General features: G+C 45.6%; 1 protein-coding gene across 4 annotated transcripts in view; it reads right to left on the minus strand.

Annotated features, from left to right (window-relative positions):
• Positions 1-396: 396 nt before the first annotated feature.
• KHDRBS2 (KH RNA binding domain containing, signal transduction associated 2) overlaps positions 397-27746 on the minus strand; it is a 495176-nt gene continuing 467826 nt past the window's right edge. For all 4 annotated transcript variants that reach the window (XM_056565801.1, XM_056565800.1, XM_056565799.1 and 1 more), the window contains one exon: positions 397-428. The gene's annotated coding sequence lies outside the window, so the exon portion shown is untranslated. The remainder of the gene's footprint in view (positions 429-27746) is intronic.

Below are 27746 nucleotides of genomic sequence, written 5' to 3' on the forward strand. Positions count from 1 at the left end.
TGGGAGTCTGTAAGCAGAGGTGTTAGAACAGGTCTTAATAGCACGTAGCAAGGGACTAAACTGTAGGAGGGTTCTGACGTTTCCAAAAGGTTGCCTCTACCCTGGTCTATATTTGCTCATTTTTTTTTATGATATGCGCCGATTAATGTGCTTTATTTAAAAAGGCGCATATAGTAAATATCTTCCACTGCCTATGTCAAAACAGAATTCTGCTTCTCCCAGTCATTTTTGGTAAAATGGTATATATGAAAAAGGCGCAAAAAAATTGCGGAAAATAACAAAAATTGCGCAACTAACAGCTTGATAAATCTCCCCAAGTGTGTGCTAGTCTAAAATGTGAAGTAATACCTATTCTACTTACCATTCTGATATGCAATTGACACCATCCAAAGGCAATGACATTTCAAGTGTATGTCAAAAAATAAAATCTGAAAATTAAACAAACATTTTAAAAGATAACAATTATTAATGTATATTAGTAATGTATCAACATTTCAGTTTATATCCAGTGATAAATGATAGACATCAAAGTAATAACAGCTCAACAATGCAATTATGAAGCTATTTTTATATTTGAAATAATAAAACATCTGCTGCAGTAAGAACAGAGAACACATTTACTAGGAGACACATAAGTCAATGCCACAAAGAGAGGATGTGAAAGTCAAATATGTGCTACACATGAAGAGAACACAATGAATGAGGGCTGACTAAATGGAATTACAACTGCCAAAATGTTCATTGTTTCCACTTAATTTAATTCATGTGGTGTTGAAGTGTTACATTAATTTGGAGCACATAATGCTTCTCTTCCAAATAAAACATTGTATAAACTATAAGAAATGTTATTGTTCAGGAAAAGACACACAATAACATGTTTTTATCATTGTTATATTTGGATTCAAATGTACCTGACATTATTCCATGCTAAATACTTCTCATTGACATTTTTAATGTACAAGTGTGGGAGCTCTACGTAAAACATAAGAGACCTAAACCGAGGATACTGCGTTGCACATACCCGTGTGCCAAATATATACTGATTAAAAAAATGGAAAAATAGTCCTTCTAGGCTAGGAAGAAAATTTAGAATAAGGCAGAATAAATAGAGATAAATAAGAAACAAAGGAAGTGTCTGATAATAAGATATAAAATATAATTACATTTATTGAATAATACTGTGAGGTCTGGGGCAGGGCCCTTGCCGCAGACAACTCACTAAAATAGAATGGTAAAAGTTAGTTATAAACATTTAAAACATGACGTTAAAATAGTATTGCACTTAAACGGTGGGACAATGGTGGGGGTTTATAGTCCAATGTTTTGTAATAGGATATGTCCAATAAACAGTTTTTGCAGCTCTGGAGGCTTGCAGTTACGAGCCCACTGAGTATACTTGTATGTGCAGTAGCGCTAAAGATCTATCCTCTATACCCCAGCAGCACGGGGACAAAGTACAAGAGGGAAAATAGATCAAAGTCAGGCACTTAGTGCCTCTTACCGGCTCCGGCGAAAGCAGTCATATGCGCATAACGGTAATCCGGCTTGATGCCTCTCTGCCCCGGCAGCACGGGGAAGGTGTAGGAGAGGTGAAGATGTCCGGTACAGATGATTATTTCCGTAGTCCGCTGGAAAAGGTAATGTTCGTTTGTAGCATGTGGCAGCGCTGGAGGTCTTTGGTGTGGGATCCCTCTCTACTCCGATGGTGCAGGGAGAAGCTGAGAGGGCAGTAAAAGACCAATAGTGGTGGACAAATAATCCAAATAGTCCCAACTTCTTGTGCAAAGGCAGTCTTGGTCCAGACGCGTTTTGGAGAGCAGCGTCCCCTTTTTCAATGGAGGATATGCAAAGACTGTGTTTGCATATCCACCATTGAAAAAGGGGATGCTGCTCCCCGAAACGCGTCTGGACCAAGACTGCCTTTGCACAAGAAGTTGGGACTATTTTATTTATTTGTCCACCACTATTAGTCTTTTACTGCCCTCTCAGCTACTCCCTGAGCCATCGGAGTAGAGAGAGATCCCACACCAAAGACCTCCAGCGCTGCCACACGCTTCAAACGAACATTACCTTTTCCAGTGGACTACGCAATAACCATCTGTACCGAACATCTTCACCTCTCCTACACCTTACCCGTGCTGCCGGGGCTGAGAGGCATCAATCCGGATCACCGTTAAGCGCTGCATATGACTGCTTTTGCCGTAGCCGATAAGAGGCACTAAGTGTCTGACTTTGATCTATTTTTCCTCTTGTACTTTGTTCCTGTGCCGTCGGGGTATAGAGGATAGATCTTTAGCGCTATTGTACATACAAGTATACTCAGTGGGCTCGTAACTGCAAGCCTCCAGTGCTGCAAAAGCTGTTTATTGGACATATCCTATTATAAACATTGGACTATAAACCCCAACAATTGTCCCACCGTTTAAGTGCAATACTATTTTAACGTCATGTTTTAAATGTTAAATAACTATCTTTTACCATTCTATTTTACTGAGTTGTCTGCGGCAAGGGCCCTGCCCCAGACCTCACAGTATTATTCAATAAATGTAATTATATTTTATATCTTATTATCAGACACTTCCTTTCTTTCTTATTTCACTGCTATAGGACTGCTATTTTTCAATTTTTTTAATCATTGACATTTTTAGCATAGTAATCGATAATTGGTCTTTCAACAAGGTTTCAGTTTTGGTTTATAATTTTGTACATAATAATCTAGAGTGTCCTAGACTTACTATTGTACCATAATTAATAATGCACCAGAATTAAAAACAAACAAACTGGGTTACTGATACGCCGAGCGCTCCGGGTCCCTGCTCCTCCCCGGAGCGCTCGCGGCGTTCTCCTCTCTGCAGCACCCCGGTCAGACCCGCTGACCGGGAGCGCTGCACTGACATTCACGATGGGGATGCGATTCGCATAGCGGGACGTGCCCGATCGCGAATCGCATCCCAAGCCACTTACCCGTCCCGGTCCCCGGCTGTCACGTTCTGGCACGCGCGGCTCCGCTCTCTAGGGCGCGCGCGCCAGCTCTCTAAGATTTAAAGGGCCAGTGCACCAATGATTGGTGCCTGGCCCAATCAGTCTAATTAGCCTCCGCCTGCTCCCTGTCTATTTAACCTCACTTCCCCTTCACTTCCTTGCCGGATCTTGTTGCCTTGTGCCAGAGAAAGCATTTAGTGTATGTCCAAAGCCTGTGTTCCAGACCTTCTGCTGTTGCCCCTGACTACGACCCTTGCTGCCTGCCCTGACCTTCTGCCACGTCCGACCTTGCTCTTGCCTTGTTCTTTTGTACCGCGCCTGTCTCAGCAGTCAGAGAGGTTGAGCCGTTACCGGTGGATACGACCTGGTTGCTACCGCCGCAGCAAGACCATTCCGCTTTGCGGCGGGCTCTGGTGAATACCAGTAGCAACTTAGAACCGGTCCACGCCAATCCCTCTCTGACACAGAGGATCCACCTCCAGCCAGCCGAATCATAACAGTTACATTTGGGCTCCGTTTACTCTGCCTTTTTTTTTTTTTTTCTTTTTTTTTTTTTTTTTTTTAGAAACTAGTCTGTTTTTGCACCTTGATTGCCACGGGGGCATAACTTAATGGAAAGGGGCATGGTCTGAAATGTGCCACAGTGCATTAAAAATGGAGCTAAAAATGGGCATTTAACCCCTTAAGGACCGAGCGTTTTTCTGTTTGTGCTCAGGCTCCATACATGTGCTAGTGAGAGGAAAGATTGCCTACATACCAATCCAAGACCTTACCCTAGCATAGCGGTCTGAGTTGTGCCATAACCGTGCAATGAGGGCATGCCTATAGAGGGCAAAAAGCAACCATGCTAGGATGAATACAATTCCTGCAATAACACATCCTACACCCAGCATTAATCTTCACATACCCGAAGTAGACTATTCATTGTGTGCTGAAAGAGTAGCCCCGACCAACTAGTGACTACTAGAGATGGTAACCATACCTTGGAAACCGTGGTAGTAGCGTCCATCTGTAAAGTAACAACCTGAGAATGATAACATGCCCTGCCAAATATACTAACCCAACTATACCTATTACCATCCCTACTTGTGACATTACTTCAATTGGACACAAAAAGGCTAACTTCATGGCAGGTCTGACAAGCACCAATCCTCTGCTATTTAAGAGGCAAAAACTAAACTGACAGGTAAATTACAAGAAATACCTATCTACCTGATAGACCGTGTGGGTCATGTCGCCTGACAAGGTTCACAAAAGCACCTTACCTGATTGAGACTGTAACAACAGACATACCTAACTAGCCAATGTACTGACCCAACTGGGCTTGGGAGTGATGACCCGTTGCAGATGACAGCTCCCTGCGTGAGCAACATACCTGCAGACGGGACCAGTGTTTAGGTGCACCATCACGCCCACAGACTCGACAGGTCTTTGCGACACCATCGTGCCTGAACCCGTCACAGGTCCCCGCGAAACCAACGAGCATGTAGACACGACAGGTCTTTGTGAAATCCTCGTGCCTGTAAACGTGACAGGTCTTTGTAAATCATATTTTTTTCAAGTACGTAAGTGTGAAATGCCATAGTGAGATTGTATGCGATCTGAAACGTGTCATATTATCTCCACACCAGAGATACGTGAAGACGTGTCAGTAACAATCGGGAATGTGGACGTACCTAGACTGCTCTGAAGACGTGTCAGTAGACAGTCGTATGCGTAATGTTGCTCTGAAGACGAGTCAGTGACAACTGGGACTACAATAAGAGCCTAGACTGCTCTGAAGACGTGTCAGTAGTCAGTCAAACTGACGAAAGTTGCCCTGAAGACGTGTCAGTGACAACAAACCGGCCAGTACACCCCTCCCCTTAAGAGTGTACATTTCTTTTTAATACCAGCAACAGCTAACAAATTGCGGAGCTTGGTTCAGGCCAGGAGCTACCTGTACTGAACCACCCGCCCATCAAATGCACTATACATAGAGTGACCACCAAACTACACACCTTCTGTGTATCCGAGGTAAGCAGGAGTTGACACGGAGAAATTAGGACACAACAAGCACATGAATGTGTAAAGTAGTGAACAGAATGTACCCCATATGCCCACCCGCAGGCTAGTTAACCCCTGGGGCGACCAACGTGGCTCTGAGGAAGCAGTGTTTGTGTCAACTGAGACAGGGGTATCTGGCAAAAGACTTGGGGCAGGAAGGGGTTAATTTTGTCAGTGCCGTGTCCCCCAGCTTCTGCACTACACCGCTCAGTAGTGCAGGATCAGAAAAACCCTGCCACCGTATGCCCTGAGAGGGAATTATATTGCTTTGTTCCCCCCCCTTTTTTTTTTATTTATTATTAATTGTTATTATTATTATTATTATTATTATTATTTTTTTTTTTTTTTTTTTAGAAAGAGTGCTGGCTAACAGAGGGTTAACCTCTGGGCTCAGCCCAGCACCATAGGCGGCAGCCGGCTCGCACTGAGTGGCGCGAGCTGCCGCCTACCCTCCCCAGAGGCCACGCCCCCTGCAGAGAAGAGCGGCCAGAAAGAAAAGCACCTCTCTCACAAGGGACGCGACCGCCGGGTGTAGCCACGCCCTGAGCTGCGTCCCCGCCGTACAGCAATGCCGCGTCGGCTGCACCTGGACCGGTGGCGTGACACGGCGCGAAGACGGAGAGCACTGGGAGGCGCGTGGCACACCCAGCCCAAGGCCCGGTGAGTACCTGGAACCGCGTGCTGCTGCGACGCGTAGCGAGTCCCCCCGCCGCTGTACGCTGTAAAGCACGCAGTGGGGGAGACACTAATCACAGCAGCACGGGCACAGAAATTGACAGTGGCTGGCGCGGAGGCCAGTGACATGCGACAACCTCTAAAAACCGCGTGATGCTGCGACACGTAGCGTGCCACCCCGCTGCTGCACGCGATGAAGCGCGCAGTGGGGGAGACACTAATCACAGCAGCACTGGCATAAATAGGAGGGTATGAGGGATGTACTGAGCAGGGAGCCCCCTGGGGACAGCGGCTGGCACGGCGGCCAGTGACAAAACAGTAAATCCAGGCCGAGATGGCGCCTACCTGTCCAAACACCGGAGCGGGCAGGAAAAACCACACGGAGAAACGCACGGACAGAGGGACACGTCGAACAGCACCGGGAACGTATGAGCTAACTGCAGTATAAACACTGCACAACGCCACATACGCCCTGATTGCTGCAGGAGGGGGGTATTTATAGGAGACTGCCCCCTCCCACAAATACAGCCCAAGGGCTTAACACGTGCAATACACATGACGTGAGCATGTCTGTGGTATGAATACAACGAGCGTATATATGGTATAAATGTTATGAGCGTATAGTGGTATGATACTTTGAGCAGTATAATGCTATGAGTACACCTGCGGTATCAATGCTAAGAGCGTATGTGCCTGATGTAGGCCATGTGTATGTGCAGTATAACGCTACAAGTACATGTGTAGTATAACCGTCAAGCATATGTGTGGCATGAGTGCTGTGAATTAATATGTGCTATGAGGTATGAGTACTATGAGCAGTATAATGCTGTAAACATACTATGAGCGCGTGGCCACAACCGCACGAAACAACATGACACTATGTGTGAGAACCATATGAAACCTGCGTGTATGAATGCGGTAAACAACAAAAACATGACCGTGTGACCAATGTAACTGCCATGAGCGTATGAACCATATGAACCCTGCGCGGTGAACATGTGAAAAACTTAAGAACCGTGAGCGTGTGACCCCTATACCTGCCATGAGTGTATGAACCGTATGATTGCCATAGGCAGTATACTGCCGTAACCAGTATGAAATACCATTATCATATGAACTGAATGAAGTACGAGGTGTTTGACTGCCATGAACGTAACAAGGATAGAAAGAACGCAAGACCATGAACATGCCAAGAATACATGCAGCATAAATGCCAAGTTTGTGGATCATGTAAACACCAGCGAGTGAGAGAATAACCATGAGGTGAACAGCATAAACGAGTTTGCACCGTATAAATGCTGTGAACATATAATCAGTGAGTATATGTACCGTATAATGATATTAGCACATGAAACTGTATACATACTATGCGCGTACGAGCAGTGTGCCATAAGCGTATGAATTGACCATGAGAGTACGGACGATAAGAAACTCATGGAGTTATCAAACCGTGAAGATGCCCTATTCGTGTGCACCTTGTACCAGTAATGCGTGTATGCCCATTATAAACCAAGCGTATGACCCATATGGATACCATGATCGTACAAATAACGAGTATTACACTGTGTATACTATGATTTAATTAGATGTAGCCTATGTTATATCTCTACAGAGCATTGCACCCTACTGTATACAATATGTTATATTGCATCACCACACACAGCATATGCTACCCTGCAACGAGATCCTCTGCAGAGTATTGCACTACACCAAACAGTACACCATACTGCACCTGCTAACTGTAACGACCCTCTGCAGAGCATTGCACTATACCCTATATAGTATGTTACATAGAACCCATCCCATCTGCAGAGCATTGCTCCAACTGTATAAAGTTTGTTTGTAATGAGACCACCTGCAGAGTATTGCACTATACTGTACATAGTATATATTATATTGTAACAAGACCATCTGCAGAGCATAGCACCATAGCTGTATCATGTATACTACATTGTTACAAGACCACCTGCAGAGCATTGCACCATAACTATACATCATGTATAATATATTGTAACAAGAACAACTGCAGAGCACTGCACCATAACTTGTATATCATGTATACTATATTGTAACGAGACCAACTGCAGAGCACTGCACCATAACTGTATATCATGTATATTATACTGTAGCGAGACCATCTGCAGAGCACTGCACTATACTGTTATATTGTAACGAGACCCTTTGCAGAGCATTACACTGTACCGTATACTGCAAGGGCACCGTATACCCCGCAGAGCACTGCAGCACACAGCAAAAGTTATGTATGAAATCATTCTCCGCAGAGCATTGCACCACACTGTATACCGCAAACGTTATATTGAAACAACCCTCCGCAGAGCATTGCACCATACCTCAGATCAACGATAGCAGACAAACTGACATGACCGCCTACCGAGTGGCCATGCAGAGAACTGGGCAGCTGCCGCAACCTGTCCCAAGTAGCTGTGCGGGTGGCGGGCGGTCCACATGCCGCCATGAGGCAGCTAGCGGGCTGCGCGAGATGCTGAGGCCACCCCCAGCACTGGGGGCAGAGCCAGCCAGCACCATACCTGCCCTATATTACCTTATAATCAGAGTGAGATACAGCATTCCCAGAGAAGACAGCCAGCAGTGCTGACAGGGATGCCACATCTGCACCGCCCAAGCCAGACTCCTGATCGTCGAGGCCTCGGCACCGTGAGCAGCAGCTCTGAAGATTTTGTGGAAGATTCAAACCCAGACTGCCACAGGAAGCAGAGATTCCACAAACGACATGTGCTCCGCCCCTGTAGGAGAGGGGGGAGTTATATACCCATGCCCCCACCTGTTCCCAATAAGCCCCACTTGGAAATGCAAGGAGCGATTAATTACTTCCGCCCCTCGCACAAATACAGCCCAGCGGGCTTTACACTTTTGCACTTTTGTTTTTTCCCCCTTACATTTTGAAAATCATAACCCTTTCCATTTTGCACCTAAAAATCCATGATGGCTTATTTTTTGCGCCACCAATTCTACATTGTAATGGCATCAGTCATTTTACCCAAAAATCTACGGTGAAACCAAAAAAAAAAAAAAATAATAATAATAATAATTGTGTGACAAAATTTAAGAATAAGCACCATTTTGTACCTTCTGGGTGCTTTTGTTTCTACGCAGTACATTTTTCGGTAAAAATTACATCTTCTCTTCTTCGGTAAAAATGACACCAACACGCATATGTTTACAATTGTCATCTTCTGACCCCTATAACTTTTTTATTTTTATGTGTATAGGGCGGTGTGAGGGTTCATTTTTTGCGCCGTGATCTGAAGTTTTTAGTGGTACCATTTGTACTGATTGAACCTTTTGATCGCTTTTTATTCCTTTTTTTTCATGATATAAAAAGTGACCAAAAATAAGCTATTTTGGAATTTTTTTTTTCACGTACACCATTGACCGTGTCGTTTAATTAACAATATATTTTTATAGTTTGGACATTTACGCATGCGGTAATACCACATATGTTTATTTTTATTATGGTAACATATATTTTTATATGGAATTTGGGAAAAGGGGGAATTTAAACTTTTAATAAGGAAGGGGTTAATGTGTGTTTTTTTAAACTTTTTATTCAACTTTTTTTTACACTTTTAGTCCACTTAGGGGACTTTTAGGAGGAATTATTCGATTCCTCATGTAGATCAATTAGGTTTCATAGAACCACATTGATCTGTGTGCTCTGCGCTCGATTGATAAAGCCTGGCTCTGCCAGGCTTTATCATTCACAGCACAGCAGCGGGCACAGGAGGAGAGGTAAGCCCTTTCGCTACCTCAGAAGTGGATCGCCCCCCCCCCCCCCGTGTGATCGCACTGCGGGGGGGACGATCCACCCCATTGGACCACCAGGGATGGTTTACATGTTCCTTTAGATGGCGCTGTCAACTTTGACAGCGATGATCTAAAGGGTTAATAGCTGGCCATGGCGATCGCTGCATGTCGGCTATTAACGCCGGCCCTCAGCTACAGAAATCAGCTGGAGGCCGGCAGGTATGACGTGGGTTCAAGTCCAGTCGGCTTGTCCTTAGATCGCAACCGTTAATTGAAAAAAATGGCCTTTTTTGCTGATTATAGCAGCAAAAAAAGGGTGAAAATAAGTTTGTAAAATAAAAAAATCTGCATATATTTTTGGCATTGTGTCATAATAGCCTTAGACTACCTAGTTTAAGTTCATGTTATAGCACTAGATGGCTTAGTAAATCTGCCCCAGTACACAGTCATGGCCTGTCTGTACACAGTCATGGCCGTAAATGTTGGCACCACTGAAATTTTTCTAGAAAATGAAGTATTTCTAACAGAAAAGGATTGCAATGACACATGTTTTGCCATACACATGTTTATTCCCTTTGTGTGTATTAGAACAAAACAAAAAAAGGGAGGAAAAAAAGCTAATTGGACAAAATGTTACACCAAACTCCAAAAATGGGCTGGACAAAATTATTGTCACCTTTTCAAAATTGTGGAAAATAAGATCGTTTAACCCCTTAAGGACTGAGCCCTTTTTCACCTTATGGACTCAGCCATTTTTTGCAATTCTGACCACTGTCACTTTAAACATTAATAACTCTGGAATGCTTTTAGTTATCAATCTGATTCCGAGATTGTTTTTTCGTGACATATTCTACTTTAACATAGTGGTAAAATTTTGTGGTAACTTGCATCCTTTCTTGGTGAAAAATCCCAAAATTTGATGAAAAATTTGAAAATTTAGCATTTTTCTAACTTTGAAGCTCTCTGCTTGTAAGGAAAATGGATATTCAAAATAATTTTTTTTTATTCACATATACAATATGTCTACTTTATGTTTGCATCATAAAATTGACGTATTTTTACTTTTGGAAGACATCAGAGGGCTTCAAAGTTCAGCAGCAATTTTCCAAATTTTCACAAAATTTTGAAACTCTCTTTTTTTCAGGGACCAGTTCAGGTTTGAAGTGGATTTGAAGGGTCTTCATATTAGAAATACCCCATAAAAGACCCCATTATAAAAACTACAACCCCCAAAGTATTCAAAATGACATTCAGTCAGCGTTTTGACCCTTTAGGTGTTTCACAGGAATAGCAGCAAAGTGAAGGAGAAAATTCACAATCTTAATTTTTTACACTCGCATGTTTTTGTAGACCCATTTTTTGAATTTTTGCAAGGGGTAAAAAGGAGAACATTTTTACTTGTATTTGAAACCCAATTTCTCTCGAGTAAGCACATACCTCATATGTCTATGTTAATTGTTCGGCGGGCGCAGTAGAGGGCTCAGAAGGGAAGGAGCGACAAATGGTTTTTGGGGGGCATGTCACATTTAGGAAGCCCCTATGGTGCCAGAACAGCAAAAAAAACCACATGGCATACCATTTTGGAAACTAGACCCCTCGGGGAACATAACAAGGGGTAAAGTAAACCTTAATACCCCACAAGTGATTCACGACTTTTGCATACCTAGAAAAAAAAAAAAAAATTCCCTAAAATGCTTGGTTTGCCAAAAGTTTTACATTTTTAAAAAGGGTAATAGCAGAAAATACCCACCAAAATTTGAAGCCCAATTTCTCCCGATTCAGAAAACACCCCATATGGGGGTGAAAAGTGCTCTGCTGGCGCACTACAGGTCTCAGAAGAGAAGGAGTCACATTTGGCTTTTTTGAAGGAAATTTTGCTCTGGGGGCATGCCGCATTTAGGAAGCCCCTATGGTGCCAGGACAGCAAAAAAAATCCACATGGCATACCATTTTGGAAACTAGACCTCTTGGGGAACGTAAAAAGGGGTAAAGTGAACCTTAATACCCCAAAGGGGTTTCACAACTTTTGCATATGTAAAAAAAAAATGTACCTAAAATGCTTGGTTTCTCAAAAAATTTACATTTTTACAAAGGGTTAAAGCAGAAAATACCCCCCAAAATTTGAAGTCCAATTTCTCCCGATTCAGAAAACACCCCATATGGGGGTGAAAAGTGCTCTGCTGGCGCACTACAGGTCTCAGAAGAGAAGGAGTCACATTTGGCTTTTTTGAAGGAAATTTTGCTCTGGGGGCATGCCGCATTTAGGAAGCCCCTATGGTGCCAGGACAGCAAAAAAAACCCACATGGCATACCATTTTGTAAACTAGACCCCTCGGGGAACGTAACAAGGGGTAAAGTGAACCTTAATACCCCACAGGGGTTTCACAACTTTTTGCATGCTGGGAGCTGTTGCTAAGCAACAGCAGGAGGCTGTCACTCACCTCCAACGATCCAGCCGCATGAGGTCAGTCCCTCGTCGTCGCCGCCGCGGCCGTCGCTCCTGGGGCCCCGATCCCAACATTGACGCCGGGGATCGGGGTCCCCAGCACCTGGGGTGCACGTCCCGCACCCGCTCACGTCCTCCGGAAGAGGGGCGGAGCGGGTTGCGGGAGTGACACCCGCAGCAGGCGCCCTGATTGGTCGGCCGGTAATCCGGCCGACGAATCAGGGCAATCGTGAGGTGGCACCAGTGCCACCTCACTCCTGCAGGCTCTGGCTGTTCGGGGCCGGCGGAGACCCGATTGACCCGGAATCTGCCGCAGATCGCTGGACTGAATTGTCCAGCGATCTGCGGCCATCGCCGACATGGGGGGCATAATGACCCCCCTGGGCGATATGCCCCGATGCCTGCTGAACGATTTCAGCAGGCATCGGGCACCGGCTCCCCTCCAGCTAGCGGCGGGGGGCCGGGATTTGACAGGACGTACTCAAACGTCCTGAGTCCTTAAGGACTCGGAAAAGGGGCCGTTTGAGTACGTCCTGCGTCCTTAAGGGGTTAAGCATGTGGTGCTCCTTTAAACTCACCTGGGGCAAGTAAAAGGTGTGGGCAATATAAAAATCACACATGAAAGCAGATAAAAGGAGAGAAGTTCACTTAGTCTTTGCATTGTGTCTGTGTGTGGCACACTAAACATGGACAACAGAAAGAGAAGAGAACTGTCTGAGGACTTGAGAACCAAAATTGTGAAAACATATCAACGATCTCAAGGTTACAAGTCCATCTCCAGAGATCTAGATTTGCCTTTGTCCACAGTGCGCAAAGAAGTTTGCAACCCATGGCACTGTAGCTAATCTCCCTGGGCTTGGACGGAAGAGAAAAATTGATGAAAGGTGTCAACGCTGGATGTTCCGGATGGTGGATAAGCAGCCCCAAACAAGTTGCAAAGATATTCAAGCTGTCCTGCAGGCTCAGGGAGCATCAGAATCAGCGCGTACTATCCGTCGTCATTTATATTAAATGAAACGCTATGGCAGGAGACCCAGGAGGACCCCACTGTTGTCAACGAGACATATAAAAAGCAAGACTACATTTTACCAAAATGTACTTAAGAAAGCCAGAATCCTTCTGGGAAAATGTCTTGTGGACAGATGAGACCAAGATAGAGCTTTTTGGTAAAGCACATTATTCTACTGTTTACCAAAAACGGAATGAGGCCTGCAAAGAAAAGAACACAGTACCTACAGTGAAATATGGTGGAGGTTCAATGATGTTTTGGGGTTGTTTTCCGGCCTCTGGCACTGGGTGCCTTGAATGTGTGCAAGGCATGATGAAATCTGAGGATTACCAATGGATTTTGGGTTGCACTGTACAGTCCAGTGTCACAAAGCTGGGTTTGCGTCCGAGATCTTGGGTTCCCAGCAGGACTATTACCCCAAACATACGTCAAAAAGCACCCAGAAATGGATGGCAACAAAGTGCTGGAGAGTTCTGAAGTGGGCAGCAATGAGTCCAGTTCTAAATCCCATTGATCCCTTGTGGAGAGATCTTAAAATTGCTGTTGGGAAAAGGCGCCCTTCCAAAAAGAGAGACCTGGAGCAGTTTGCAAAGGAAGAGTGGTCCAACATTCAGGCTTAGAGGTGTAAGAATCTTATTGCTGGTTATAGGAAGTTATTTTTTCCAAAGTGTGTGCAACCAAATACTAAGTTAAGGGTGCCAATAATTTTGTCCAGACCTTTTTTTGGAGTTTGGTGTGACATTATGTCCAATTAGCTTTTTTCTTCCCTTTTTTGGTTTAGTTCCAGTAAACACAAAGGGAATAAATTGGTATAGCAAAACATGTGTTACTGAAATCCTTTTCTGTGAAAAATACTTAATTTTCTTGCAACATTTCAGGGTTGCCAACATTTACGTCCATGACTGAATATATATATATATATATATATATATATATATATATATATATATGTGTATATATATATATATATGTGTATATATACAGTGACCCCCCCGACCTACATATCACATACGATGATTTCAACATGCGATGGCTTCTCAGAGGCCATCGCATGTTGAAGGCAGCATCAACATACGATGATTTTGTATGTCAGGGCAATCGCATAAATGGCTATCCGGCAGCTCTGACTGCTTCAGCTGCCACCGGATAGCCGTTTACGGTGCCCCGTGTGCTCCGGTGATGGTCTCCTACCTGTCCTCGGGGCTCCGGAGCTCCTCTTCGGGATTCCCTGCATCGCCAGCGCTCTCCATCATCGTCATCACGTCGCCACACACACCATCCCGTCATCCAATAGGAGTGGCGTGCATAGTGACGTGATGGCGACGACGTGAGAGCGATGATCCTGGGGAAGCAGAGACGTCCGGAGCGTCGGGGACACCACGAGGACAGCGATGGAGGGCAACATCCAGGGCAGCGGTGACGAGCGGTGACGGGTCCGGAGCGGCGGGGACAGGTGAGTACAATTTCCTATTCTTTCCATTGCACGGATCCCTCAACATACGATGGTTTCAACAAATGATGGTTCATTTGAAACTAATTACCATTGTATGTTGAGGGACCACTGTAGTTTGCAATTGCTGTTTTTAGTTTCATATGATAGTTTTTATTTTTATTTTCTGTACACAGTTATGTTGTCAGCTATCGTGTATGAGCTACTGCTAACAGCATTCCAATATATGTTTTACATTAGCCACATGGACCATAAAAACCTGTGGTCTGGAGATTTCTTTTGTGGCACATAAATGAACTAGATGCACTGTGAAGAAGCCACTATACATCAGTAGAGAGGAGGTGAACCAAGTTCATCATAGTGTGAATGGTGGATCCTATGTCATCATAAAGAGATAAAAAGATATCTACAGAATAGGAAGTATCTGATTATTATAAGGCTTGGGGACAGAATAAAAATAGCTTTTTTTTTTCTTCTTTACTATAGTAAGATCTTAAAGGAAAATTGTCAGCAAGTTCACCCTCACTAATCCCAATACATTGGGTTATAGTGTGCGTGAACAGGAGTATGTAACATGCTCATTTACAAAAGTTTTGTTTTGGCCGCGTTTGCGTCCTCTAAAGTGTCCGCCATCCATTCCGGTTTTGCGAGCAGCAGGCGGGTCCCCTGCCTGCAATCTTACTTTGCGTTCGGGAGGCATCCGCCCGAAGCCCGCCCCCTTGTTGAATATTTATATTTTGCTTCTCCACATCCTAATGACATGTAGTTATTCACCCCCGAAGCACTGCTCACTGTCTTCCGAGCGCATGCGCAGTTTCACAGAGCAGAGCAGTTCTGAGGACGCATAGCTCTCACGTCATCAGGACAGAGAGCTTTATAAAAAAAAAATAGCGCATACGCTCGGAAGACAGACTGCAGCGCTTAGGGGGGCAGATAACTCCACTTCATTAGGACATGGAGAAGCAAAAAGTGAATATGCAACAAAGGAGGCGGGTCTATTCGCACATACAGTATCCTGCACATATTTAACGCTGCAGACTTTAATCTGTAGATGTTTATACTGCTGATCCCAGTGTAAACTAAATGATGGAATTCAGCTTCAAGTTTGTAACATCAAATATGCGCAGGATAGCATACGTGTGAAAACACATACTTAAAATATTGTCGAGGGATACATGTATAATACAGACATTCTAAAAACACATACTTTTGTAATTTTGCTCAAGTCTGCTCTTTAAATAACAGGATCATAGTGTGGACCCTGACTAATATTGCTGTTCAAATTATTACAAAATAACAAGTAGCTATGTATATAGAAAGTAGAGGTTCATCTGCTAAATAAATACTGTTGGGAAACAAAAGGAGATATATATATATATATATATATATATATATATATGTAATTTCTTCATGGTGTAGAACTATGCTATTTACTTTAATATTAGCACAGTTAATGGATGACGTCCAGCGAGGTCACAGCTATTCAAGTAGGCCTTCCTGATCTTCCGGACCTTGCAGCTCTTACATTTAAAGGGCCAGTACTCATTTGATTAAGTGTTCACACCTGCACCCTGTCTTTAAGTATCAGCTCCTCCCTTTGCTCCCGGACGGATCTTTGTTGCCTTTGTGCCCTAGAGAAAGCTACTGTGTTTCTGTGTTCCTGATTTCTATGTACCAGATCCTTGTTCCGTTATCTGACCCTGCACCTGTGCCACCTGACCTGACATACTGTTACCTTGACCACGTCTTGCCAGTTTCCTTCTGTGCCACACCACATCCCAGCAACCTGTGTGGACGAATCGTGCCAGGGGTAGCAACCTGGGTGCCGCCTGCCGCAGCAAGACCATCCTGCTTTGTGGCAGGCTCTGGTGAAAACCAGCGGCACCTTAGACTCCACTCCCTGGCACGGCTCAAGTCATCATTCCCACAGGCCCAGAGGATCCACTGCCTGCTGTTACCTGCTACAGTTTCAATAAGTATTCATGTCCTTTAATTGCATAGAAGGTAAAAATGTGGGTTTTTAAATAGCTTTTTAAGTTCTAGAAAAAGAAATAAGACATATTTTGCTTGATTTAAAACATTTGCTCATTCAGATATGTGTTTTTGTAAAGTGTCCTCATTATTTGGTTGATAGATGTAAGCCATGTCTGCAAACTGTAAAATAGAAAACAGATTAGATGGGGCCTAGATTAAAGTCTTTTTTGGATATATTAAGATAATAATAATCAGCTGAGGATTTATTGACACTAGTCTCACCAATGTAAGTTATTTATTTTTCTATTTGTAATTAAAGAAGACCATGAGAACATTGCCTAAGTAAATTATCAAGCACGGATGCCTTGTCAATAAATTTCAATGTTCATGACACTATGAAAAAAACTCAATTAAGGCAAATGCTTTTTTCAGATTTGTGCTAAAATTGTGAAATTTATTTGCAAATGTTCTTCTAGAAGTAAAATAAATTCATGGCCCAAAAGAAGAATTATGCAAACAGATATTCAAATCAAGCTGAAAGGAATCTGTACAGCAGAGCATGTTTGAATTAGACGCTGTCAAGAGAGCACACACTGCCAGCTGCAAAGCACAGCTTCCACAACGACTGAAACAACATGAATATGGTCGACCTTATTTCATTTCCTACATTACCCCTATTGTAGAAGGGAATGCATCTTTAAGCAGCTTGGATCCTCTGAGCAACTGGGCACCAATTAACATATAGATTTAGTGAACACTATAAATATTCATGCTTTATATTAACTGGATATTCTAACAGATACTTTATTAAGGAAAGAAGATAGGGTGCACTGCAGTTTGTGAGCCAAAGCTAGTATTCAAAAGGAATAGAGAGTTTAAAGGAAGGCTTTTACTTCTTCTTCCTTATAGATCCACTTCTGCTTTTGGCTCATCAACTGGAGTGGTAGTTTAAAAAAAATATATATAAAATGCAAAATAAACCTGTGAGGAAATCTAGCCTCAAAGAGAAAAACCATGTCTACATACAGCTGACCTGTGCAAAAAAAAAAAAAAAAGCCTAAACTCCCTTCTCACCATATTGATAAAAGCATTCATGGCCTTCACTTAAGTGTGCAGTAAAATCTTGATTACAAAAAATAAAATAAAAAATAAAACATATATCCATGTTAACACAACTTGCATGCACACATGGCACAGGAGAAGCAACAATTAACAAATTTGTTTCACTCCTATACAGACATTACTCGTGGTGTGAACACGGTCAAAAAGTGAAGTCTGTATTATATTGATAGCTGACGCTTTTGATTGTGTTTAGACCATGATTATGGTCCATATAGGCAGGGCTAGTGCAAGGATTTTTGTCACCCTAGGCGAAAGCTAATTTTGCCACCCCCATGACCCCACTTATTGTCTCCGCCTTTTGACACCCCCTCCTTATTACTGGGGTGACACACTGTAACAAACCTCCTACTCATGTAATCACCTTAGAATTTTGGTGACACACTAGAGATGAGTGAATCGAAGCTGACGAACCCGAATTTTAGGAAATATTCGATTCGCAATGGATGCGAATATCGCCACGATTCTATCGCGGGAATCGCCTAATTAAACTCAATTTACTGCAGTGCAGGCTGCAGGGCATCTAAAATGGCGGATACACATGTCAGTATATGGGGCAAGGAACGATGGGAATGCGGGAAGGCAAGGTGGGAAGGGAAGTAGGCGGGATGACCCTGAATCACATGCAGGATGCAGCCTATCAGCAGCCAGTCACACCCGTGATATCACAGCCCTAAATAATCGGCAGCCATGATTCTGGCTCCGCAATTCATTACCATACACTGCAGAAGGATCATAGGACGCAGAGCCTGTGTGTATTACAGCAGAGAAAAGCGCATTCCAGCAGCATTTAACATCCTCCTAATCACATCAGCATTCTCATGGACGGAGAGCATTGTTTTCTTCACTGAAAATGAATTTTACTGCAGCTGCAGGCATTAACTTCCCAGTCACTTTCTACAGCATGGTATTACAGAGAGGGGCACATAGCTGTGTGTTGCCTCATATATTTCAAGAAGCTGCATCAACTTCATAAACCTTAGTAGAGGAGGCAGGAATAATTTTTCTGCGCAATTCAGTGTCTTTGTTCCACCAAAAATCATCTGCTGGTTATACTAGTCTTTAGACGCTCCATTCCTAATAGTCTTTAACAAAGTGCAAATTTTGTGTTTAGTACACAGCCTACCTACAGGGCCTACCACTGTGAAAGGACAGACAAATGTAATCACCGGGTGGTGTTTTACAAAAATACAGAGTTTTTAGGCGTACTGTAGCGCATTTTTCTGCTCTCATCAGTGCATAACGCATACGTACATCTAAGTAGTGTACTATTTTTTACCTGTTAATCTGTCAAGGACCTAGATACTGTGAAAGTCCAGGCAAAAGTACTCACCGGCTGGTGTAGAACTCAGATACTTTTTTAAGTGTACTGTAGAGCATTTTTCTGCCCTCATCAGTGCGTACCACATACCTACATCTAAGTAGTGTACTATTTTGTACCTGTTAATCTGTCAAGGGCCTAGATACTGTGAAAGGCCAGCCAAAAGTGCACACCTGCTGCTGTTCTAGACAAATACTGTTTTAAGCATAGTGAAGCATATTGTACTCCCCTCATATACGCACTTAGTATGTCCGGTAGAGAAGTGCCAGGACATGCACAGAGGAGTGGCAGAGGCCTAAATCCTTCAGGCAGAGGTCACAGCAGACTAGGGGCGAGTGGCAGCAGGAGTCGCAGGTCTGAGCTTACTTTATCAGCTAGAGGTCGTGTCTCGACCAGCAACCCATCTGCCGTTGTCGATTGGTTAACACGGTCATCCACTTTATCACAAGTGACATCTGATACCCCTAGTCAACAGTGGGTGGGTTCCTCAGACACAACCCTCAGTTGGCATGGCCCGGGAGCAGTCCCTGTCCTCCCATTGCCTCTGTTCTATTCTGTTCCCTCCCCTACAGAAGTGTGGTAGCTTGGGGGGTGTAGGGTATGGGGAGTGTAGCTGTGCAGGTAATAAAGGGTATTTGTTAAACCTTGCTATTCATCACCCCAAGGTGAGGGCTCCTCATTAAAGCTTTTCCTACCGCCGCCCTTCCCAGGAACGATAGGGAGGTAGATGATACTGAGTTTAAGTAGATATTTGCTCCGGTGCCCTCTTCATGCGCAAGCCACATGGACCACTGCTCTCCGCCATGTCTGTACCTTCCGGCTGTCCTTTATACTGGGCTTTGCCAAAATGGCTGCCGGCCAGAAGAACGTCATCGGTGCAGTCCCGACTTCCTGTCCTCCCGGAAACAACAACCGCGTCACTAAGTTCCCTTTCGGCTGCGATACACTCACTTGATGGGCGGGTCGTGGCGCAGTGCGGGCCTTCTTCGTGCGCTTTTCCGGCAGCGAGTTAACTGTTGCAGTGCTGACTGGACCTGAGGATCGTAGCATACGTTCACATTTGACTTTACACATTTCTGCAGCAATAAAATTTTCGCCTGCCCCGCTACTTTTCGCGTGTGCTCTCTGCACGCGGCACCATATGCAATCTTCCGTACAAGTATATGGTGCTCCGTAACAAATGGGGAGAGTCTATTATACAGGGGGAGTACACTTTACTTGGTTGCAACAGCTGGAGGCACACATCCGTATCCTGTTTGTAAGACGCCAAAAAGCTATGTGGTAGCTTGGGGGGGGTGTAGGGTATGGGGAGTGTAACTGTGCAGGTAATAAATGGTATTTGTTAACCCTTGCTATTTGTGACGCCAGGGTGAGGGCTCCTCAATAGAGCTTTTCCTACCGCTGCCCTTCCCAGGAACGATAGGGAGGTAGATGATATTGAGTTTAAAGGGGTATTCCAGGCAAAACATTTTTTATATATCAACTGGCTCCGGAAAGTTAAACAGATTTGTAAATTACTTCTATTAAAAAATCTTAATCCTTCCAATAGTTATTAGCTTCTGAAGTTTTCTGTCTAACTGCTCAATGATGATGTCATGTCCCCGGAGCTGTGCATGATGGGAGAATATCCCCATAGGAACTGCACAGCTCCCGGGACGTGAGTCATCAGAGAGCAGTCAGACGGAAAACAACAACTCAACTTCAGAAGCTAATAACTATTGGAAGGATTAAGATTTTTTAATAGAAGTAATTTACAAATCTGTTTAACTTTCCGGAGCCAGTTGATATATAAAAAAAGTTTTGGCCTGGAATACCCCTTTAAGTAGATAGTAATAATGGATTGTCCACAACCGGAAAGCTTCTGTAAACAGCGTTAACTTTACTGAAGATTTTCTGTATACTTCAACAACATAACAGTCTCCCATCAATACAGCTTCCTTTTGGAGATTGACAATGGTTGGGACTTTAGCTTTAAGAGTCTCTAGACTATTGCGCTGCTTAACTGGATTTGGAGAGTTAGTTGCGGTCCAGTAGTCAGGCTAGTATTAGCAGGAATTAGTATAAGACTCACAATTTTTGGTTCTGCTGAGGCCGTAGGTTTTGAGGCCTAGTGTGTCGTTGAAAGTTGCGTAGCACACCATCCTGTTAGTCCGGCATCCACGAGAGCAGTAACCCAAGAGAGCGATAATTAGATGCAGCTGCCTTATATGGGCAGGGGCTGGACTAAAGCTAATTGGTCCATATGGATGTCAATCACCATTACACAGAATACTGGGTAACATGTGACCCAAGGACCTCCTAAGGTCCTGCAACATACCATAGAGGTTACTAACTTGGTCACATGACCTAAGGTCCTGCGACGCTGAACAAGGTAAGTAATATACCTTCCTATATAATATAGATAGAATTATTAATACATCAAGGAAGGATGCCGCAGCACACGGAAGGTTCAAAAGTGTAAACAGTGGTTTATTCCATGATAATACAAGTTAGCAACGTTTCTGCTGCCAGTGCAGCCTTTGTCAAGCAACAAAATGGTGACCATACAAGATATTTATATGCAAATGAACAAACAAATCAATCAAATCAATTAATGTGAATACAGTGTAAAAAATACATTTACGATATAGGGTAATTAAAACCACTATAATATACATATTGCACAAGTGCTCTGCAGTGATTTAAAATCAATATACATAAGCAAGGGCTGCAAGTAAAGTTATAAACAGTATAACATTATAAATAGTCTTAACAAGATTACATGTGTACCTAATGATTAGAAACGGGGGCTGAGTGGTCACATGATCCCGACTCGTCTCCATGCAAACCGCCGTTAGAATTATTAATATATACATTTATGAATATACAAGTTAAACTTAAGGAGAGGCGACTAGGGGCTGTCCCACTTGAGGAACCCTACCTGAACGTAGTTACTCTGACTTTGGGGACCTCTACACTAGGTACTGGATGCAATAGGGTACTGGGACACCACAGAAGTATCTTATGCTGTGGGTTCAGCTCCACTATTCACTGAGGACGATCGAATAGAGGACAGTCAGCAGCTACTGCTCAGCCAAGAAGTAGAGGAGACATCTGTCGCTTCCTCCGCTAGGCGGGCAAGTAGTGATTAGTAGAGTGACGTGGGAGGCTGTGTTGCCAGGGTTTAGGGTCCTGAAGCAGACATTGTTGAGGAAACTGAGTAGGACATCAGTGACGCACAGACACTTGTTGATGATGATGAAGCCGATCGCAATTGGGAGCCGGGTGCAAAAGGGGCTTCCTCATCATCAGTAGAAGAGAGTTGTAGGTTGCCCGTGAGGCAGCAGCTGAGCCAGCAAGGCGGTAGCATGGTTGGCAGTCAGCATGGTGGCAGAAGTGGAAATTCTGGAGCCAAACATGCCCGGGGGAGACCACCTGCTTCGTGGCAGCCTACCTTCCCGGGAGGTAGTGGAACAGGGGTTCCTTAAGACGGCGGCAGTAGCAGTAAATTAATGCAGACTGTTGGTAGGAAAATCAGCTACTCGGCGGTGTGGCAGTTTTTCATCAAGCATCCTGAGGAGGTTCACATGGCCACATGCAAGATATGTCGGCAGAAGATGAAGCATTTCCAGGGTCCCAATGTTGGCACCATGGCCCTGCATCATCATATGCTTCACCACAATGAAGCGGCCTGGGAGAATCGAGGCTCCGATGTAGTGGTCCAGCCTGCTGCATCACCCAGTGGCACAGCGCTCCCTCTTTCAGCTAGTCAAGGCTCCACCACCTCAGCCGAAGGGAGCTGTGTGTCATACCCTACTTCTGTCACTCCAGATGCTCCTGTTCCTCCTACTTTTAGTTAGCCATTCCGCCAACAATCCATTGGTGAAGCCATGTCCAAGAGACAACAGTATGTGCCCACTCATCCAATGGTACATGTTACGCCGAGCGCTCCGGGTCCCCGCTCCTCCCCGGAGCGCTCGCTTCACTCTCCCCGCGGCAGCGCTCCGGTCACGTCCTCTGACCCGGGGCGCTGCGATTCCGCTGCCAGCCGGGATGCGATTCGCGATGCGGGTAGCGCCCGCTCGCGATGCGCACCCCGGCTCCCCTACCTGACTCGCTCTCCGTCTGTTCTGTCCCGGCGCGCGCGGCCCCGCTCCCTAGGGCGCGCGCGCGCCGGGTCTCTGCGATTTAAAGGGCCACTGCGCCGCTGATTGGCGCAGTGGTTCCAATTAGTGTGTTCACCTGTGCACTTCCCTATATCACCTCACTTCCCCTGCACTCCCTTGCCGGATCTTGTTGCCTTAGTGCCAGTGAAAGCGTTCCTTGTGTGTTCCTTGCCTGTGTTTCCAGACCTTCTGCCGTTGCCCCTGACTACGATCCTTGCTGCCTGCCCCGACCTTCTGCTACGTCCGACCTTGCTTTTGCCTACTCCCTTGTACCGCGCCTATCTTCAGCAGCCAGAGAGGTGAGCCGTTGCTAGTGGATACGACCTGGTCACTACCGCCGCAGCAAGACCATCCCGCTTTGCGGCGGGCTCTGGTGAAAACCAGTAGTGGCTTAGAACCGGTCCACTAGCACGGTCCACACCAATCCCTCTCTGGCACAGAGGATCCACTACCTGCCAGCCGGCATCGTGACAGTAGATCCGGCCATGGATCCCGCTGAAGTTCCTCTGCCAGTTGTCGCTGACCTCACCACGGTGGTCGCCCAGCAGTCACAACAGATAGCGCAACAAGGCCAACAGCTGTCTCAACTGACCGTTTTGCTACAACAGTTACTACCACAGCTTCAGCAGTCATCTCCTCCGCCAGCTCCTGCACCTCCTCCGCAGCGAGTGGCCGCTCCTGGGATACGCTTATCCTTGCCGGATAAATTTGATGGGGACTCTAAGTTTAGCCGTGGCTTTCTTTCCCAATGTTCCCTGCATCTGGAGATGATGTCGGACCTGTTTCCCACTGAAAGGTCTAAGGTGGCTTTCGTAGTCAGCCTTCTGTCCGGAAAAGCCCTGTCATGGGCCACACCGCTCTGGGACCGCAATGACCCCGTCACTGCCTCTGTACACTCCTTCTTCTCGGAAATCCGAAGTGTCTTTGAGGAACCTGCCCGAGCCTCTTCTGCTGAGACTGCCCTGTTGAACCTGGTCCAGGGTAATTCTTCCGTTGGCGAGTATGCCGTACAATTCCGTACTCTTGCTTCAGAATTGTCCTGGAATAATGAGGCCCTCTGCGCGACCTTCAAAAAAGGCCTATCCAGCAACATTAAAGATGTTCTGGCCGCACGAGAAATTCCTGCTAATCTACATGAACTTATTCACCTAGCCACTCGCATTGACATGCGTTTTTCCGAAAGGCGTCAGGAACTCCGCCAAGATATGGACTCTGTTCGCACGAGGCGTTTCTTCTCCTCGGCTCCTCTCTCCTCTGGTCCCCTGCAATCTGTTCCTGTGCCTCCCGCCGTGGAGGCTATGCAGGTCGACCGGTCTCGCCTGACACCTCAAGAGAGGACACGACGCCGTATGGAGAACCTCTGCCTGTACTGTGCTAGTACCGAACACTTCCTGAGAGATTGTCCTATCCGTCCTCCCCGCCTGGAAAGACGTACGCTGACTCCGCACAAAGGTGAGACAGTCCTTGATGTCTACTCTGCTTCTCCACGTCTTACTGTGCCTGTGCGGATGTCTGCCTCTGCCTTCTCCTTCTCTACAGTGGCCTTCTTGGACTCTGGATCTGCAGGAAATTTTATTTTGGCCTCTCTCGTCAACAGGTTCAACATCCCGGTGACCAGTCTCGCCAGACCCCTCTACATCAATTGTGTAAATAATGAAAGATTGGACTGTTCCATACGTTTCCGCACGGAGCCCCTTCTTATGAGCATCGGATCTCATCATGAGAGGATTGAACTTTTGGTCCTCCCCAATTGCACCTCGGAAATTCTCCTTGGACTTCCCTGGCTTCAACTTCATTCCCCTACCCTGGATTGGTCCACTGGGGAGATCAAGAGTTGGGGGTCCTCTTGTTCCAAGAACTGTCTAAAACCGGTTCCCAGTAACCCTTGCCGTAACTCTGTGGTTCCTCCAGTAACCGGTCTCCCTAAGGCCTATATGGACTTTGCGGATGTTTTCTGCAAAAAACAAGCTGAGACTCTACCTCCTCACAGGCCTTATGATTGCCCTATCGACCTCCTCCCGGGCACTACTCCACCCCGGGGCAGAATTTATCCTCTCTCTGCCCCAGAGACTCTTGCCATGTCCGAATACGTCCAGGAGAATCTAAAAAAGGGCTTTATCCGTAAATCCTCCTCTCCTGCCGGAGCCGGATTTTTCTTTGTGTCCAAAAAAGATGGCTCCCTACGTCCTTGCATTGACTACCGCGGTCTTAATAAAATCACGGTTAAGAACCGCTACCCCTTACCCCTCATCTCTGAACTCTTTGATCGCCTCCAAGGTGCCCACATCTTCACTAAATTGGACTTAAGAGGCGCCTATAACCTCATCCGCATCAGAGAGGGGGACGAGTGGAAAACGGCATTTAACACCAGAGATGGACACTTTGAGTATCTGGTCATGCCCTTTGGACTGTGCAACGCCCCTGCCGTCTTCCAAGACTTTGTCAATGAAATTTTTCGTGATCTGTTATACTCCTGTGTTGTTGTATATCTGGACGATATCCTAATTTTTTCTGCCAATCTAGAAGAACACCGCCAGCATGTCCGTATGGTTCTTCAGAGACTTCGTGACAACCAACTCTATGCCAAAATTGAGAAATGTCTGTTTGAATGCCAATCTCTTCCTTTTCTAGGATATTTGGTCTCTGGCCAGGGACTACAGATGGATCCAGACAAACTCTCTGCCGTCTTAGATTGGCCACGCCCCTCCGGACTCCGTGCTATCCAACGCTTTTTGGGGTTCGCCAATTATTACAGGCAATTTATTCCACATTTTTCTACCATTGTGGCTCCTATCGTGGCTTTAACCAAAAAAAATGCTGATCCCAAGTCCTGGCCTCCTCAAGCAGAAGACGCCTTTAAACGACTCAAGTCTGCCTTTTCTTCGGCTCCCGTCCTCTCCAGACCTGACCCTTCCAAACCCTTCCTATTGGAGGTTGATGCCTCCTCAGTGGGAGCTGGAGCTGTTCTTCTACAAAAAAATTCTTCCGGGCATGCTGTCACTTGTGGTTTTTTCTCTAGGACCTTCTCTCCAGCGGAGAGGAACTACTCCATCGGGGATCGAGAGCTTCTAGCCATTAAATTAGCACTTGAGGAATGGAGGCATCTGCTGGAGGGATCAAGTTCTCCTGTTATTATCTACACCGACCACAAGAACCTCTCCTACCTCCAGTCTGCCCAACGGCTGAATCCTCGCCAGGCCCGGTGGTCTCTGTTCTTTGCCCGATTTAATTTTGAGATTCACTTTCGTCCTGCCGATAAGAACATTAGGGCCGATGCTCTCTCTCGTTCCTCGGATGCCTCAGAAGTTGAACTCTCTCCGCAACACATCATTCCACCTGACTGCCTGATCTCCACTTCTCCTGCCTCCATCAGGCAGACTCCTCCAGGAAAGACCTTTGTTTCTCCTCGCCAACGCCTCGGAATCCTCAAATGGGGTCACTCCTCCCATCTCGCAGGTCATGCGGGTATCAAGAAATCTGTGCAACTCATCTCCCGCTTCTATTGGTGGCCGACTCTGGAGACGGATGTTGTGGACTTTGTGCGAGCCTGCACTATCTGTGCCCGGGATAAGACTCCTCGCCAGAAGCCCGCTGGTTTTCTTCATCCTCTGCCTGTCCCCGAACAGCCTTGGTCGCTGATTGGTATGGATTTTATTACTGATTTACCCCCTTCCCGTGGCAACACTGTTATTTGGGTGGTCGTTGATCGATTCTCCAAAATGGCACATTTCATCCCTCTTCCTGGTCTTCCTTCTGCGCCTCAGTTGGCTAAACAATTTTTTGTACACATTTTTCGTCTTCACGGGTTGCCTACGCAGATTGTCTCGGATAGAGGCGTCCAATTCGTGTCTAAATTCTGGAGGGCTCTCTGTAAACAACTCAAGATTAAATTAAATTTTTCTTCTGCATATCATCCCCAGTCCAATGGACAAGTAGAAAGGATTAACCAGATCTTGGGTGATTATTTGCGACATTTTGTTTCCTCCCGCCAGGATGACTGGGCAGATCTCCTCCCATGGGCCGAATTCTCGTATAACTTCAGGGTCTCTGAGTCTTCCTCCAAATCCCCATTTTTCGTGGTGTACGGCCGTCACCCTCTTCCCCCCCTCCCTACTCCCTTGCCCTCTGGTCTGCCCGCTGTGGATGAAATTTCTCGTGACCTTTCCATCATATGGAGAGAGACCCAAAATTCTCTCTTACAGGCTTCATCACGCATGAAGAAGTTCGCGGATAAGAAAAGAAGAGCTCCCCCCGTTTTTTCCCCTGGAGACAAGGTATGGCTCTCCGCTAAATATGTCCGCTTCCGTGTCCCTAGCTACAAGTTGGGACCACGCTATCTTGGTCCTTTCAAAATTTTGTGTCAAATTAATCCTGTCTCTTATAAACTTCTTCTTCCTCCCTCTCTTCGTATCCCTAATGCCTTTCACGTCTCTCTTCTCAAACCACTCATCCTCAACCGTTTTTCTCCCAAATCTGTTCCTCCCACTCCTGTTTCCGGCTCCTCGGACATCTTCTCGGTCAAAGAAATTTTAGCTGCCAAAAAGGTCAGAGGGAAAAATTTTTTTTTAGTGGACTGGGAGGGTTGTGGTCCTGAAGAGAGATCCTGGGAACCTGAGGACAACATCCTAGACAAAAGTCTGCTCCTCAGGTTCTCAGGCTCTAAGAAGAGGGGGAGACCCAAGGGGGGGGGTACTGTTACGCCGAGCGCTCCGGGTCCCCGCTCCTCCCCGGAGCGCTCGCTTCACTCTCCCCGCGGCAGCGCTCCGGTCACGTCCTCTGACCCGGGGCGCTGC

The sequence above is a fragment of the Hyla sarda genome, chromosome 3, assembly GCF_029499605.1.
Source record: "Hyla sarda isolate aHylSar1 chromosome 3, aHylSar1.hap1, whole genome shotgun sequence".
NCBI lineage: Eukaryota > Metazoa > Chordata > Amphibia > Anura > Hylidae > Hyla > Hyla sarda.